The sequence below is a fragment of the Lissotriton vulgaris genome, chromosome 3_1 (assembly GCF_964263255.1).
Source record: "Lissotriton vulgaris chromosome 3_1, aLisVul1.2, whole genome shotgun sequence".
NCBI lineage: Eukaryota > Metazoa > Chordata > Amphibia > Caudata > Salamandridae > Lissotriton > Lissotriton vulgaris.
The window spans coordinates 2094856460-2094874462 of record NC_141689.1 but is presented as its reverse complement, the minus strand read 5'-3'; the positions used below and the strand labels follow the sequence as shown (position 1 = coordinate 2094874462).

Genomic DNA, 18003 nt, shown 5'->3' with positions numbered 1-18003 from the left:
CTCCATGCAATTGCAAAAAAACAGTCCAAGCCACCAAAATCCACATATGGCATCTCCCCTCCTGCTGCTGGCGGGGTTAGTGGGAGGAGGAGGAGACCTAGCCCTGTCAGAGTAAGAGCCCCCCGGCTGTCCCGCCCGCCTGGCTCCCATCCCTGGGCTCTTACTCTGGAGGCGGCAGAGGTGGGGGTTTCATTTCCTGACAGCTATTTACTTAAACAGATGATTAGTTTTTAGAAGGATGGGCTATAACATTGAATCAATTACAAGACGCGCGTTTCGGAGACCATCACAGTTGGGAAACTAAAGGAGGACAGAGTGGCAGCGAGGCGCAAAGACACTGGATTGTTTTTCTTTTTCTTTTTTGGGTACTTTCTTGGATTTTTACTATTTTGGATTATTGGAACTGGAAAGGTAAGCAAGAGGCCGACTTTTACGCTCTGTATTTTTTTTATAACCACGCTGTTTTGGAGAACGTGTGCTTCGAACACAATTTGCAAACTACTTTTTCGGACCTATTTTGAGGTTATGTTTAGTGATTACTGGTGAGACGTACTTCAGTGCAGAAAAGAAGGATTTGTGCTTTGTTTTCCAGGGCTGAGTTTCTGTCTGCAGATGTGGGCAGCGGTGCTCTGCAGGACTGGCGTTGATTGTGGTCCGGGGGTATTGGCTGGATGGATGGAATGCCTTATATTTGCCCTCTGCGGAGTGGCGGATTTAGGCACATCTCGGAGTCGGTGGGTGACTCTTGAGGTGAGATGTCCGGTTGTGCACTTTATATGAAAACGCTGCGCTTCGGAGCCAGGACCGTGCGGCAGCCCGTCTGCTCCCGGCGTTTTCTGGAGGTGACGTGATCCTTGGCCGCTCTTGTGCCAAGGACCTGCCCCGGCTCCTAGGAGGGACCGCGATGGAGCCGGGCTTGAGTGGAGATGGTCGGGTTTTGCTCGAGGGGGGCCATCGCACACACAGAGCGGGGTGCTCACATGATACCTGGTGTGCGTGTTTTCAAGTGGCGGCAAAGGCTGCCAGTGCCGTGTGCGCCACGAGACGTACCAAGGTCCTGTCTGGGGCTCAGATGAGGAGGATGCAGCAGGAAGCAGAGAGCCACGTATGCCGAGGAAGCTGAGAGCGCGCGCAGAGGGATGTCTGAGTTGGTACCTTGGACTGAGGTTCTAGCGAGAGTTCACATAGTACATGTATCATCACCCAGGGGGAGGGAGGCGGCGTAGGGATGCCTGAGGGGGTACCTCGCGCAGGGCAGTCTGGTGAAAGTTCACACTGGAATGGTTACACAGTGCGGGGTAGGGGTGTCTCAGAGGTATCTCGTGCAGGGGGGAGACGCATTTGGGTCTATGATGTGTTGGGAGCTTGCAGGCCTGGATTGCGACTCCTCAGCGCCCCTGCGGTGGATGCCCCCCTCAGACTGGGGCATCCACCGCGGGCCCGCTTTGGAAGGGGCTTGCAGCAAGCGAGAGGGCCTGCGGGCCTGAGCTGGACTGGGAACCATCGCTGCCTCCGATAGCCCTCGGGATCCAGGCGCGGTGCCGCGCAAACACGGGCAGGCTGCAGACACGGGCGGGCCCCTGTGCACGCTATGGTGGGTCTGAGCTACTCTGGGGGACGCTGCTGTCCCCTTCCCACCTCCCTCTCAGTCTTCTGGATACAGCGCGGAGCCGCTAGGGAAATGGTCGGCTGCAGACTGGGGGCCCCAAGTAGAGAGAGGGGACAGGGGAGGGCTGGGCCAGGGCCTTACCGACCTACTCCCGCCCCATCTCTCTCCTCTGGCCCCGTCAGCCCTAAAACCCAGCCGAGGTACCGCTCGGTAAGGGCCCGGCTGCAGAGGGCGCGGGGACTGCGCTGTGTGCCCCCTCACGCCCCCCCTTCAGCCGCAGGATCTACGCACTCTGGCCGGCCTCTCTCTTGCCCGTCAGCCCAGGGTCGAGCCACGGTGCCCTTAGGAAGTGGCCGGCTGCAGAGGGGCCCAAGGTCTGCGCAGTCTGAGTGCCCCCTCACACGGAGGGCCCCAGGCTCTGCGCACGCTGGGTGTCCCCTCTCTGCCCCCCATAGCCACAGGCTCTGCGCACGCAGGGTGTCCCCTCTCTAGCCCCCATAGCCACAGGCTCTGCGCACGCTGGGTGTCCCCTCTCTGCCCCCCATAGCCACAGGCTCTGCGCACGCTGGGTGTCCCCTCTCTGCCCCCATAGCCACAGGCTCTGCGCACGCAGGGTGTCCCCTCTCTGGTCTGTCAGTCAGCCCCAGGGTCGAGCCACGGTGCCGCTCAGGAAGTGGCCGGCTGCAGCGGGAGCCCCAGGGGAGGCGGCTGCCGGCTCTGCCGCCTCCCGGACACGGACCCTCTAATGACAAACACATGGAGGCGGCTGCGGAGCGCAGCGCCCGGCGCAGGCCCAGGGCTGGGACGTGTGGCCTCTGAGGAGGGACCCGCAGAGCCGCTATAACCCGGAGAGACGCTCTGTGTATCACACTGAGGCCAATGGCTGACGGGGCAGAGAGGCTGGCAGCAGGGTTCAACAGGCCTCTGCACCACGGGAAGAAGGCCCACCGTAGCGTGCCTCCCTGGTCCCTCTGCGCTCTTTCTATTCCTACAAACTGCACCTTCCTCGTGCGAGCCACAACGTTTGGACCCATTGTTGTGCATCTGTGGTATCAGCCTGGGCTTCGACAACGGAAAGTTGTGCATCCACAGCAGATAACTTCCTGAAGATGCGGTTGGCCTCTCTGCGCGGGTTTGTTCTGTGCATTGTTCATTGTCTTTCTTGTGCGTGGTTGCTGGCATTGCATCCACCAAAAGTTTGTGTACAATGCTCTGTTCTGGAATGCGTGATACAAGTATATAGGCAAAGGACTGAGATCCAAGTGTGTGTGCGGACTGTGCGCAATGCCCTCCTCTGGAAATGTGATAAAAGCATAAGGACTGGCCTTAGATGATTTGGGTGCAATGCTCTGTAGTGAAGTAAGCGATGAAAGTAGATTCGTAAAGGAGGGATGGAAGTTGATTTGTAAAGTACTGGCCTCAGGCGGGCTGTGAACAGGGCCCTGTGCTGGAATAGTTAATGAAGGTATACACGCAAAGGCCTGGCCTCGGATGGTTTGTGCGCAATGCCTTGTTCTGGAATAGGTGATAAAGTCTACAGGTAAAGGATGATATGTGCGCAATGCCCTATTCTGGAATGGTGATAAAAGTATACACTTAAAGGCCTGGCCTTGGATGGGTTTGTGCGCAATGCCCTATTCTGGAATGGTGATAAAAGTATACACTTAAAGGCCTGGCCTTGGATGGGTTTGTGCGCAATGCCCTATTCTGGAATGGTGATAAAAGTATACACTTGAAGGGCTGGCCTTTGATGGGATGTGAGCAATGCCCTGTTCTGGAATACAAGATACAAGTATATATGTAAAAGACTGCCGTCAGATCATATGTGAGCAATGCCCTATTCTGGAATAGTGATAAAAGTATACAAGGAAAGGCCTGGCCTTGGATGGGCTGCGAACACTGCCCTGTCTGGAATAGGCGATGAAGTCTACACGTAAAGTATTGGCCTCAGATACTCTGCACTATGCCCTGTTCTCGAATACCTGATAAAAGTCACACTAAAGCACTGGCTGTGTTCTGGAATACGTGATGAAAGTCTACACGTAAATGTCCTGGCCTAGAATGGGTTGTGCACAATGCCCTGTTCTGGAACAGATGACGAAAGTACACAGGTAAAGGACTGGCTCTGTTCTGAAATACGTGATAAAGGTATACAAGTTAAGGACTGGCCTCTGACGGTGACTTCCAGGGTAGATACCTGGCTCAGCTTAAAATGGTGACCGAAGGCCAATGCAATGTGCCTCTCGCCCCTCTGCCCCTGCAACAATATTATAGCGGGGTTGTGGCAATGGCCACATACAATCGGGCCCCAATGTCCTGCTCTTGATACTGCATTTCATCGTGAATGTGCCCCGCGTGCTTTAGGCCGTTTGAGGAGGCTGCCGCATGCTGGCTGGCATTTCTCTTGGGCTCCGTATGGCCACGGTCCCCTCCCTGTCCGCCTGAGTCGCGGTCCCGAGACGCCGTCCTTCCCTGAGGTTAGCTTGGCCCGTGCCCCCTGGTCCTGCGCCTCTTCATTTCCACTGAGCTCACTGCTGGTTCACCCTTAGACCTGTGCTGTGGTGGTGCCAGGGACGCTGTCTTTGGGCCCATGTGGGTGAAGGTGGCTCTTCTCGGCAGGCGCCGAGCGCGTGCGCCTGTGCAGTTGTTGGTAGTACCTGTGCTTTTGTGTTGCAGGGGCACCCGGCGTGGGTACTCGTGTGTCTCAGGTTATTGTTCTGTGGTGTTGCAGGGGCACCCGGCGTGGGTGCTCGTGTGTCTCAGGTTATTGTTCTGTGGTGTTGCAGGGGCACCCGGCGTGGGTGCTCGTGTGTCTCAGGTTATTGTTCTGTGGTGTTGCAGGGGCACCCGGCGTGGGTGCCCGTGTGTCACAAGTGCCTGTGCTGTGGTGTTGCAGGGGCACCCGGCGTGGGTGCTCGTGTGTCTCAGGCTATTGCTCTGTGGTGTTGCAGGGGCACCCGGCGTGGGTGCTCGTGTGTCTCAGGTTATTGTTCTGTGGTGTTGCAGGGGCACCCGGCGTGGGTGCCCGTGTGTCACAAGTGCCTGTGCTGTGGTGGTGCAGGGGCAATGTGTTTGGGCCCATGCGGGTGAAGGTGGCTGTTCTCGGCAGGCGACCTGCGCGAGCGGCTGTGGCATTGGAATTTGGCAGACAGTGCCTGTGCTGGGGTTGTGCAGGGGCGCTCGGCGTGGGCGCCCGTGTGTCTTGGGTGGTCGTGCTGCGACGGTGCGTCAAACGCTGCTTGGGGTACCCCGGATGGATTGCAGTGCCTCTTCTGGGGAGGCACTGAGCGTGGGTGTCTGTGCAGCTGATTGGTGCTCGGGGACGTAACTGCAGTACGTGCCAGTGTTGTGGTGGCGCACATGGGACGGGTTCCCCAGTGGATGGGTGTTAGTGCAGTGGCCGTGCATGGGTAGCCGGGCGTGGGTACCTACGTGACTGAAGTACTATCTCTTCTTACACCGGTCAGGAGGCGCCCAGCGTGGGTACCCTAGTGACTGAAGTACCTCTGCTGTGGCGTTGGTACCCAAGTGGCTGTGGCGCTAGCATTGCGCCGGTCGTAGGTACCCAAGTGACTGAGGTACCTCTCCTCTCGTCTGTGGCCGAACAGAAGGCGCCGGCGTGAGTATCCACGCGACAGGGGTGCCTCTGTTGTGGGTGCACTGGGCGCTGGTGCCAAATTGACTGCGTTACCTGTTCTATATGGCCAAGCAGGGGGTGCCTTCGCCCTGCGTTTGTACCACTGTCCGCTGTGGTAGTGTTTTGGGCGACGCTTCGGCCATCGGTGAACATCTGGGGCGCCGGGAGCGCAACAGCTGCATCCCGGGCACAGAAACAGCACAGCAGCTCAGGAGTAAAGAAGTCCAGCACGGCACGGGTGGTGCCACAGGCGCAGATGAACCGTACTGTACAAATATCAGCATGGGCAGGGGGCAACAGAGAGGCAGCCGAGAAGCGGAGCTCAGCGCCCCCCGCTGGCGCTTCAGACCCGTGCCCACTTTGAGGGCGAAGATGCGCAACGAGCAGCACGCGGGTGGGATGTGCTGGTTCTTGTCGAAAAACAACAACAAAGCACTTTGTGATTGCTGTTTGATGCCTTTGTATTTGTTGTACTTCTATATCACATCCGCGAATTTCCATTGTGTATTTGCGACATACATACGTCGTAAAAAAGTAAACGAGGAAGTGATTGAACAACGACTGATAGGGGGTGTTTGTGGTCGCTATGAGTTGCAAGCACCCCGGGGTTGTTGACAGACTTGCTGTGGGGTGTGCTGCAAAAGGCAGGGGTGTGTACTCGTGGTACACACGCCGTGATATGCTCACTCCCAGGGGGTCGTGAAGTTGCCTTCTAGATGGAATGTGTTTTCTGGTTGTATAACTCCTTGTCGGAAATGCTGGCAGCGACCGACAAAAGGCGCACTTTGTTTGTGACACAGCAGGGTGGCACCCGCAGCTGGGTGGAGTTCTGTGTCCTCATTGTATTTCACCACCTGTGTGCCCGCTTGCAGGGTGCTCCCTTGTGAGGTTGTGGAATGTGTGTGCGCTTCTTGCACAGACACATGGCCCCAGCAGTCAGTGGTCGATGCGAGAGGGGTCTGAGGGGTACACTTTAGGAAAACAGCCCCCCTACTGTTTGTCAAAAGTCACCCGTCCCGGACCCTTAGCATCTACAGCTGAGATGCTTCAACTGAAGTATAAGGGGGGGGGGGGGGGGGTTCTTCTATGCTGTGAAACCGAGGGAGCGGCAGACAGCTAAACTGGCCTTCCTGCCTGGGTACCACTGCCTGAAAGAAATGCCGATGTGCACAACTGGTCAATGTGCAAATGTGAAGGGAGCAGAAAAGCGGCATGGGCTTTATTTGATGGAATAGCTTGAGTTTCCTGGTGACACACAGGCATGCTTGTTGAGTGGTTTTGTAAGGGAGCAACCAGCTAAGCTGGGAAGTGTGTGCTTTTAAAAGAGGGTGCAAGACAAAAACAATCAGCACTACCAACAGCTTGCTAAAAATCTATACTTTGGAAGCACTTTTTATCTTGAACCTTTTTGCGCATTTTGTATCGGCCTGTACTCTGTGTATGCACGTTTAAAATAATAGCCTACATGTTCACAGTGCTTTCTGTCACTGACTGGGGCCTTGTAGCACTAAACACACACAAGCCACTATTCTCCACTGTACCAACTAGGATTTGATGGGTGCATTGCCTAATTGAGGTTTCATAACTACCATCGTGCATTTCACACTGATTAACTATGAATTTTCGTTTAAGCTGTGTGTTATTTTATATGTAGTTACCAGAAGGTGAAAGAACAAAACGAAAAAAGTTACAGAATGTTTGGGGATTTTAGCCACGCCCACACTCTCCCCCTCCCCACCCCGCCCCCTACCCCTCCCTTTTGCAGGCAGAGGCAGCATCACCGTTCACATACTTTTTATATGCCCTTCGACCCCTGGCCATAGTGCACACTCGTCACAGTCTTATCACACTCACAGTTTCATTCCGGGTGAACAAATAAGGCGACGACGATGGACATATGAAGGCCTTCAGTGTGAACGTAGAGCCGCGCTGTTGTTATGGTTCATGCACTGGTGCGTGCAGCCCTGGTGCCCCATCCGTCTGATACCCAGTCGCACTGCCAGGGCACAGCTGTGCCTCCGTAGTGTCCCACTGGCTGCAGTGTCCGAGCTGTGTGTGCGCGCTCTAGAAACGCACGCCCCTCTCGAGACTTAATTGACCGCTCGGGGAGCGCTTCACGTACCGGAAGCGCGAGGCGGCACGTGCCACGGGTGCGATGCTGAACACAGGGCGCCTCCGCCTATGTATGAAGCGCGGATAGCGCCTGGAGTCGCATCTCACACAGACACCTGCTGCTCGGGGGCTTGTGATGATTTCATTCAGCGCCCTTCGTCCCAAACTTAAAGCGCTCAGAGCCCAGCGAGGGGCGTTTCATGCCGTTATGTACCCTGCAGTGGAGCATCTGAGAGACACCTTAAACATTCCCTCTCCACAGGTACGTGCTGGTGTATTATCCGAGCAGAGTCCCTCTTTCCAGGTCATTCTGGCATATTATTCCAACCCATTCCTTCTTCCGAGGCCATGCTGGCGCGTTATCCGAATAGATTCCTCCCTCCCAGCCCCCCCCCCCCCCTGGTGTATGCTGGTGTATTATCTGCTTCGTCGTATTCTGCTGCCCTGACGAAGATGTCTGTCCCTTCAGGAGTTTCTGCAATAATTCCGGTGTCTGTCCGCCAGCCTAGAGCTGCCCTAGCACTGGCCTCTGCAGGGTTATAGTGCACTGGTTTTGTGTCTGTTACTAGGTAATGCTGCACTATCACTGGTATCTGCTCTGCAGGTATATTCCATCGGTCTGATGTCTGTTCTAGGGCTATGCTGCACTGGCACTGTATCTGCTGTGCAGGGTTATATTGCACTGCTCTTGTGTCTGTTCCAGGGTTATGCTGCACTGGCACTGTATCTGCTGTGCAGGGTTATATTGCACTCTCGTGTGTCTGTTCCAGGGTTATGCTGCCCTGGTCTGCTGTGCAGGGTTATATTGCACTGCTCTTGTGTCTGTTCCAGGGTTATGCTGCCCTGGTCTGCTGTGCAGAGTTATATTGCACAGGCCAGGTGCCTCTTGCAGAGTTATGCTGCACCAGCGTCAGCAGTGGAGATTATATCACACTGGTTTGGTGTCAGTTAGAGGGTTATGTTGCACTTGTATTGGTGTTTGCTGTGCAGGACTATATTGTCCCGGTCTTGTGATTGTTACAGGGCTGTGCTGCACTGTTGTCTGCTCTGCAGGTTTCTATTCCATTGGTCTGGTGTTTTACTGGGTTTTGCTGCACTAGCACTGTTGTCTGCTCTGCAGCTTTAAATGCCTTTGAGCTGGTGTCTGTTACTTTGTTTTGCTGCACTCGCCCTGGTGTCTGCTCTGCAGGTTTATATTCCATTGGCCTGGTGTTTTACTGGGTTTTGCTGCTCCAGGACCGGTGTCTGCTCTGCAGATTTTAATGCCCTTGGCCTGGCGTCTATCCCCTTGTTTTGCTGCACTCGCCCTGGTGTCTGCAGGTTTATAGTCCATTGGTCTGGTGCAGTTGCCTGGTGTTTTACTGGGGTTTGCTACAACGGCATTGGTGTCTGCGCTGCAAGTGTATATTACATTGGTCTGATGTCTGGGCTATGCTGCACTGGTGTCTGCTCTGCATCTTTAAATGCCTTTGGGCTGGTGCTTGTTACCTTGTTTTGCTGCACTCGCTTGGATCTGTCTGCCAAGTAGGTTAACATTCCATTGGTCTGGTGTCTGTGGCAGGGTTTTGATGCACTCGTGTCTGCCCAGCATTATTGTGTTCTACTGGTCCCAGCAACTGTTCCTAAATGCACCCCTGTTGCCTCTCTCCCCTGGTAGTTTGGGACTCGCTCTAGTGCACCACTTACCGAGCACACACTCGCCACCAAGGGCAGGTGACGCCCGTTCTCGGTTCTCCGGTGTGCACTAGTGCATTGAGCGGTGCTTGCCCTCTGGTAGGATTCATTCTCCAATCCCTCCATCAAATGTATGTCTACCTTCGGATAGTTTGCGGTGAGATAATTGCGCGTGTGCGCTGATTTGCTGTTGAATTTTGTCAGCAGTCGCAATGAGTAGAAAAGCGCTGCATAACATAGTACCAGCACTAAGCTCGTGCACGGTGGTATAGTCCTGGTGCACACAGCGACGCTCGACACATGTGGTTGCGGGCAGAGGAGCCGAGTCTGGAAGGCGCCGGGAGAGCTGCGTGGGCGGAGAGCTCCGGAGCCCAGCGGGGGCCGGGCCCCGGCCTCGCACTCAGGGAGGTCCAGGATAACGGGCTCCTTGAAGAGGCAGCGGCCCCGCCGGGACTCGCTGGATGCTGCGTGAGTGGGTGAATCCTGGTGCCAGGACCCTGCCTCTTCCTTTGATCTGGTCCCTGATGGTCCCTGCCGGCTCGGCTGCAGATAGCGCTCTGCTGCCCCCTAGGGATCAATGTATAGAAGCCATCTCTATGGGACAAAACCAGCGATTAGCAAGAAAACACAGAGCAAGCAAGATCAAAAGCGGACCCAGCGTTAATCCTGATGTGGCAAGAAAATAAAAATAAGACGCACGCACACTCACGAACATAATTTGAATCTCAGTTTGATGTTTTACTTGGATGTTTATGCTTGAAAACTAAGTGACTACTGTTGGGCCTGTATGGGTGGATATGTGGTTGGATGGGCCTGTATGGATGGATATGTAGGTGGGTGGAAGAAAGGCTGGATTGGTTTATGGAAGGAACCTGGGTCATTTCAGGCCAAAGAGCTGATAGGCGAGCAGACCGATAGGCTTGTGGGTGAATACATTGATGTGTTGGTAGGCCTGCGAGCTTGCATGGCTGGAGAGGTGGAGTTTCGTTTATTAGTATTTATTTTAGAAGTCAGAGCGTTGGACGGGCAAATAGGTTGGTGGGCCAGTGGCCGGGTAGATGGATAGGTTGGACGACAGATAAAGGGGTGTGGTGTATTAGGTCTGGCAGCCATGCATAGAGTTTTAGAGGTGCGGCCTAACGGCCAGAGCTGCCGACTTTGAAACTGGGGTACCAGGCTGAAGTCTCGGCGTCGGCTCAACATCCTGTGATTCTGGACAAGTCACTTAATCTCCCCGTGCTTACCAAAAAGGAATGTGTCTGTGTAACGTAACTGGTGCTCGTGTAAAGCGCCCCAATACCTGCGTTCGAGTTCGCACTACATAAAATTGCAAAAAAACAAAAAACAATCTGGATCACCAACTGCTATGAGCCTGCTTGGGTGGGTGGGAGGCTGGGAGCGTGCACAGACCTCCCCATGATGATAAGATGCTGCAGATAGAGGTCTTGGCGTGGCCCTTTGGTTTATGGCATTTTGTGGCTGTAGAAGAAAGCGTGCCTGGTGGACGCGGAGATAAAGATTGTATTCGGGAAAGTATTGATAGAATGTGAGCTTGGAGAGGCGCGGGGACAAGGGAGGAAGAGGGACGGGAGGCAAGAGCCAGCGGCCGAACTTCTTTTAAGAGTAGTTAGGCCGTGTTATGTCGGTCATGGCAGCTAATTCGTTTACTATCCCTAATGAACACCGTCTTTCACGAGCATATATGTTTATGCAATTACACTTTGAAGGTATCTGACAGCGAAATGTGTTCATTTTCAGCATCATTTAGTATTTGTTTCAATAAAGATGGAAACAAATTTGCTGTTAATCAACAAATCTTGTGAGTTTTTGCTCGAAATCATTCTTAAACTCAGTACGAATTGGAATGGTGTGTTTCTTGAGTTTCTTTCTAAAATTAAACATTTTCAAACTCAAAAAATACTAGACATTGGTGGATCCGATAGAATTTCTCTAAAATGGCGCCTTTTCTTTGTTGAGATGAATACTTTCCAATATCATTAAGTCAACATACGACATGTTAGCACACGCAGGCAGAGCATTGGCGCCCTCTGGTGGACATATTTCGATGTAGCAATTGCATTTATTAGACGATGCGATCCAGCGTCTGTTTATTTTACATAATTTCGCTGTGTGCACAGATTTTTAGTTCCCAGATGTTCATTTTATGTTTGTTTAGCTTCTTAAAACGAAAACAAAAAATAGATGAAAAGAAGAGTGGCGTTGAGAGGCATCGCGTGCATTGATTTCGTTTCAAGTTGTTTTAAACCTCAAGAGGAGCCTGCAAGGGAACAGACATTATTTTGGATAATGTTATGCGCGTCACTAAACTAAAATGTCTAGGACGTTTCTTGACCATGTGAGTCACAGGCAGAAAAGGCGCGAAATTTCACCAGGGCAAGGAAAGCGCCCTTAACGAATAGTAACCATGAAACCTTACTATAATCCTGCCGGTTTTATATCGTTTCACCTTTTATCTTATTACAACTAATATAATCGCCTTTATCTTATTACAAATAATATATTCGCCTTTATCTTATTACAAATAATATAATCCTAAGAATTTATATAGAAGCACCGTACCCCGCTATGTGTTGCATTCGCAATCTGTACATTAAACCAGGATCTAATGAACGTCAAAGAGATGTGACGCCAAGGCAGTCACTCGCCGTTAAAACACCTCACTGTAGCAACACTGGGGAGACGCCGTGTCACACACGGGCGGTGTGAGCCCCCCACTGAAGCAGCTCAGGGGGGACCCCGTGTCACACACGGCCGTGCACCCGAGCGCACAAACAGCGCTAAAACAACCAAGAAGCAGACATCTAAAAAGTGCGCAAAACTAACTGGCCATATTCGAAGTACCTCATCGAAAGAACAATGAACACATTATACTGTAATAAAACCAGTGCCGACACTAATAACAGTAAAATTATGAATACTAATAATAATAATAAAATATCAAAACGCCAACACAGTATAGCAATATATGATTATAATCAGGATGTATTATTATTATTGGACAACATAATAATAATTATTATATAATACATCGTGATGATAATAACAAGCTTAAATGGAGCCCTCCTAGGAATAGTGTTAGCGAAAGTGGACGCACATGCAGTTTGGATATGGGTACCTAAGGATGAAATATAAGAAGCAAAAAGCCAGTTTAAAAGATATCACCCCGCGAGACCGTATGATCGAATTCATTGACATGGTTCAATGCATTTGAAGGTATTTACAACACCTTTCGGGAAGTTGTCTACTGGGGCTTCAGAATGATTTTAATCACGTTAGTATTGTTTTCCTCTGAACCGGATGTGGGGTCACTTCTCTCCATGGGTGGCAGGCTAGCTTGACAGGTAGGCGTGGCTGCCGGGTGTTGATTGACGTTTTCTCCTTGCACGTGCTAATGGCGCTGAGCTCGAATACAGAGGTCAGCCAAACAGAATCGAACAAAGGTAATCGTCCTAACGGAATCGTAGTGACTCACACACTAATTCTAATGCTCAGCGGAAAACCGGAAATACCGTTTAGGTCTCACTGGGAAAAGAAAGCTATTGTGAGAGGGCCTTAGGAATTTCTTCTCGCTGTCCCAATAACATAGAAACGAATAATGCATTGAGGAATTCTTTCACGCCAACGCCTACTGACCTTCGCAGGGTGGGCAGAGCCATCCACCCAGGCACGACGAGCACAATAGGGTCGTACAAATTCACAACACATAGTACATGTCCATGTAGATGCTTCAAAAGCGGTGCGTCTCCCATCTGAGTTGGGACAGCAGGTACAGCCCAATCACACCCTTCCTCGGCCCAGTGGCGTATTCAATTAATGCTCCGTGGGCGTGTCCTGTAGCCTCCTGAAGCGTTTGCAGTGAACTACACGAGGGACTACTTTAGCTCTCTCTGTCCCCTCCTGTTGGTTCCATTTTAGCACCGAAATGCGTTAGTCAATCACCCGCTGTTAGTAATATCCGATTATTCATCATCAATATGCATTATATACGGATGGCAATCCTTTTTGATAGTTTTGTAATAAATCTGGCTAAGCCAGTGAGACTACTTGTAATGCCATTCATTGCATTTGTGCATGCAAAGCATGTAAAAAGCACGTGTGAATGCATCTGCTTGCATGCATGGGCACCTGAGGCTTACACCAGATCTATTGGCCTTGCCAGTGCTTGTTTCATCTCAGATTTGGCTGAAGGAATCCCTTTCGTAGAAAGATACATTGAGCAGTGTAATAAAAATTCGAGAAAGCGACGAGGCGGCATGTTTTCGTTCAGGCTGCTTCAAACTACCGCCCATGTCTTTGGAAAACATATTTTGGCCGCAGAGCCGCTGCTTTCCTGGCAGTGTCTGTGCTCCTCGCATGGGCTGAGAGCTGTGAAAACGTGGCGCGGTCGCGCTCTCCGCCCGAGAGCGGGGGCTCAAATACGGCGTGGAAAAGCCCTATGCCAGGAAGAGCCCACCCCAAGGCACTACACAGGGGACCTGGAAAAGCCCTATGCAAGGAGGTGCCCACTCCAGGGCAATACACAGGGGACGTGGAAAAACCCTATGCAGGGAGGTGCCCACCCCAAGGCAATACACAGGGGACGTGGAAAAGCCCTATGCAAGGAGGTGCCCACCCCAAGGCAATACACAGGGGACGTGGAAAAGCCCTATGCAAGGAGGCGCCCACCCCATGGCAATGCATAGGGGCTGCAGGTAGTGAAGCCAGTGTCCGAGCACCATAAGGCCCCGTCTCCCGACCAAACACCAAGGCGCAGCTGTCTCTGCAGACGGAAGTTTGAGCGCCATCTTGAAAGTGGCCATGGGTCCAGTTAAAGGTGGCCGCTAATATCGCCATTACGGTAATGCGTCTCTATTACCAGACCCGCTATTACCGTGTGTGGAACGAGCCAGAGAAACGGGGACTCTGAAAACTGCAGAGATGGGGTGGAAGATCATTGGATGCCCTCGTGTTATTTATGCTTAGCTCAGCTGATGGCCTCAGACCCCAAGAGGCCACGGAGCCCCCAGTACCCCGCTCCAGACGCTGAATGCTTAAGCAAGTACCGGAACCTCAGACACATGCAGCACGTGATTAAAAGAGGGGGGTTGAACACTACAACCACCTCATCATGTTCAGTCCGCACATAGGGAGACCGCATGCCAAGACTGCATGTCACTAGCTGGCTGCAGTCTCTTGTTAGACGGCTCTGCCTCTGCAGCACACGCCAGACCTACAGATACCCAACTTGTGATTAACCCAAATAGCACTCCTGAAAACGCTGCTTTAAGCACTACATATTTAATCCCCAGGTAGCCCCACCCCCACCCCCACACACATCATTTAGAAGCTACTCGGTCTCATTAAAGTGGGGTCTGCAGCAGACCCCAGGAGCCCAGACACTGGCAGCGTGTGATTAACTGAAGGGAGGCTCCCTTGAAGCAGCGCTTTGAAGTCCCAGAGGCGGTTATCCAGGGCAGGCAGGGAGATAAACAGCCAGGCTACTACTGAGGGCTGTCCGAGTGAGGACAGGTTCTGCTCCTGTCCCCTCACCCTGCCCTTGTACGCTGCAGGGGGTGGTCCTTCCCACTTTATATTAGTCACAGAGTTCAAAGTGTGCCCTCGCGTGTCCTAGTACTGAAATGTAGGGACATGCATATGAAGGACTAGTCAAATACAAGGCAGAACTCGCGTGTGATTGTTCAACATCTTTGAGATTGGGTTATTTGGGCAGGAAAGGGTGCTTTCAGCCATGCTCTGCCCCGGGCTGCGCCTGCGCACTCCAGAGGAACGCGTGCACCCATCGCCTCTGCGCGCACCTAGACTGGGGCCTCATGACTCTTGGCTTGTTGGGGCTCTGTCCACAGCTCGTAACTAGGACTGGGTGCGCGCCCCTGGGGGGGACCAGTGATTCACACGGGCACACACATGTACAGGAAATATCACGAGATGACCTTGGAGAGAAACATAAATGACGAAACACCTTTGCAGAGGAACCGTGAAAGAGACATGTTGTAAGGTGCTACAACGAAAAATTGGAAATACATGAAGGCGAATTACTTGAGTACAGTGGTTACAGATGCAAACAAGGGATGGGTTAGTTCTATTATAAGAGATAAAGGGCAGGATTACTAGAGCAATGAACTGGGTTGGGTCGTTTAGGGTTTGTTAGGGTTTGGGTAGTGAAGTGGTACCAGTAGGGTTCAGTTTAGAGTTAGGGTAATGGTTCGGAACATGAGCAGGCAGTTAAAGAGACAGGCACAGGCGGGTGCTCAGCAGCTGCACGTCTTGATCTCCATGGGTAGAGTGTCTGCGCTCCTCAGCATGCGTGGATGCGCCACTTTAATAAAAGAGTCCTGGCACTTCTCGTTTACAAACAGACTCTGGGTCAGTGAGCACCTGCACTTCTCATTTCGCATTGCATGCACTGAGGCCGGGTGCATCTCACCACGGGGCAGAGAGAAAGATTTCTTCTAAAAGAACGGGCTTTAGAAGTTTAGTTTACAGAGTCATGAAGTTATCAAACATGTTAGTAATATATTTTTATACAGTGGTTTCTTTTTAAAGGCATTTCTCTGTTAACACTTTTCTGTAACCGTTGTCCTGGATAGAAATTTCTATATAATTTGTTCCCTGTATTGGGTATTCCGTAAATATATTTGTCCTTATGAAACTGTACAGTAGATTCCATGTAAAATCGTTTTCACATACCGTATCCCCTGGGAGCGCTTTCTTTGTAAAGTGTTTCCTACTACATTCTTCAGTAATAGTTTCTCTGTAAAATAATTTTTCTGTTACAACTTTTATCAGTAATGGGTTCCTTATAAAGGCATATTACCTGTACCATTTGTTTCTGTACTTGTTTCTACATGAAGGCATTGCTCTGTGTGACATTCATTTTCTCCAAATACATTTCTCATCTTAGATGCAGTGGGGGATCATGTGTTTCATATAATACCTGTCTGAGAAGGATCCTTACATTTAAGTGTTTGGCAATAGCACGTTTTTGACAGGCGCTACGTCTTACCATTGGGGGTAAGTTAAGGCATTGCTTTGTGCAAACATTTTTTACTACCATATAAAAGCAAGCTTCTGGTGGTGGTATGTGTGACAAGAAAGTTTGGGCATATTTGAGGTGTGGCATGTTGTTGTGGGGTGAGGCGTTATGTCGTTTTTGAATTGCTGTGTTTTTAGACTGCATTCTTGAAATGCTGTGTTGCCGTACTGTGGTTATGCTGCATTCAGTTTTGACTGTTGTGCACGATACGTTCTTACTTGTATGTTGCTTTGTGTAGGATATTGTGTTTTGCTCGGTTGGTGTTTGCTTTGATATGTCAACAAATAAAGCTACATTTCCATCACCGATCAACCCAAACACGTGGCCCACACCCTGGCTTAAACTCGCGCCCGGGGTGCTGCTCTGCGCTATTCAGTCGAACGGTTCACGTCATCTTGTGTATTTGTTTCAAACTCGGGCCCTTTGAGGCTTTGGTTAGACACTATGTGATGGATTGGAAGGACACCCCTCTGCACGCTCCCTGTGCCCTCTGTGCACAATATTTGAACCATGTATTGTTGACAAGCACCCAGCATAGCCACAGGACCCCCTCTTGCAGAAGTTTAAATGTGAGCGCAGCCACGGGTGCCATCGCACCTCTCAACGACTCTTCCATCCAGGTAATGAGCCGTGACCCCGCCCCCTTCCTTAGGCCTGGAACCTTCTGAGCCTATAGCCCCATCGAGGCCCAGGCGGGGATGTGACTCACATGCATGCCAATAGACCGGACAGAGTCGTTTTAATGCATGGGCAAAGTGGGCCCATGCCCAGGGCCCCAGCCTTTAATTCCCCCCCCCCCTCACCCCCCCATGACCGTGAATAATTCTTATGAAGATTGTTTTGAATACCTTATCCTTTTATTTATTTATAATATGGGTGATGTGTGAGTGTCTAATACAGACATTTTCAGAGAAATTATGTTTACATTTCATGCAACATCCAGTTACAACGTTTCTTTTAGATCACAGCAGGCCATCCCAAAACGGAAATCAGAGGGTGTAGGAGAGATTATTTGCAGTGATATTAGTGAGCTGCTGCTGTTGTGCTACAATACTGAAAGCATCACTGTCCCCGAATATTAGCTGTAAACACATTTGGAATTTGGACCGGTGTGCATGCGCAGTGTCAGGGACTTGGCCAAAGAAGACATGAAAAAGCTGAAACTGGACCATCAATTTAAAGCTGTCTCAACAGGGCCCCCAAAATATGTTTGAGCACAGGGCCCCCAAAACCCATAAGATTTCCCTGACACCCGATTCGCCCGGGAGCCTCCCGAGTTTTGAATCAAACAACATCTTTATTTTGGCAGTCATTAACGGAAATTGCCTCTGATTTCATAGAAGTCAATGGGGGGTGCGGGGAGGATTGCAGGGGATATGGGGGCCACATTCTCCCAATTACTGCTTTAAATTCTCCCTCTCCAAAAAGGTGGCATGCATGCACCCGCAGCCTCTCTTCGGAGATGTTGAAACGCGAAGCCACGTGAGGAACCGCGGTCACACCCACTCTGTATAGCGGAATCAGCTCTAAGAGTAAGACAAGCACCGCGCGGACCCCCTCCCTCCTCCAGCTCTCGCCAGCCCCTGGAGATGAGGTCACAAGCACGTGACCCGCCCCTCTGCGGTTTACAGGGAGTGGCGCTGTCTGCTGCGGACGCTGAGCTGTCCGAGGCGTGGCAGGGAAAGGATGGGCAGTGCGGCTGAAACCCAGGCAGGACAGTGTACGAGAGGCCAAGACCTGATTCACACATATGGCGAGGCCAGCTGCCCGCCCTCCCCGGGCGTTTCACCCCAATTGCAAGAGCATAGGGCGCTGGAGGTGCAAAGGGAGGTGTGCTACAGCTGCGAGCCTGCTTACAAAGATGTCTGTCCTCACACCTCATAGTGAGCAAAGCGTCACTTCCCTCATGGGGTGTCA

General features: G+C 51.6%; 1 protein-coding gene across 1 annotated transcript in view; it reads left to right on the top strand.

The window, feature by feature from the left end:
- Window positions 1–258: 258 nt before the first annotated feature.
- Window positions 259–18003, top strand: part of PDGFRA (platelet derived growth factor receptor alpha) — a 79776-nt gene continuing 62031 nt past the window's right edge. The window contains exons 1-2 of the mRNA XM_086962641.1: window positions 259–411; window positions 15955–16064. The gene's annotated coding sequence lies outside the window, so the exon portion shown is untranslated. The remainder of the gene's footprint in view (window positions 412–15954; window positions 16065–18003) is intronic.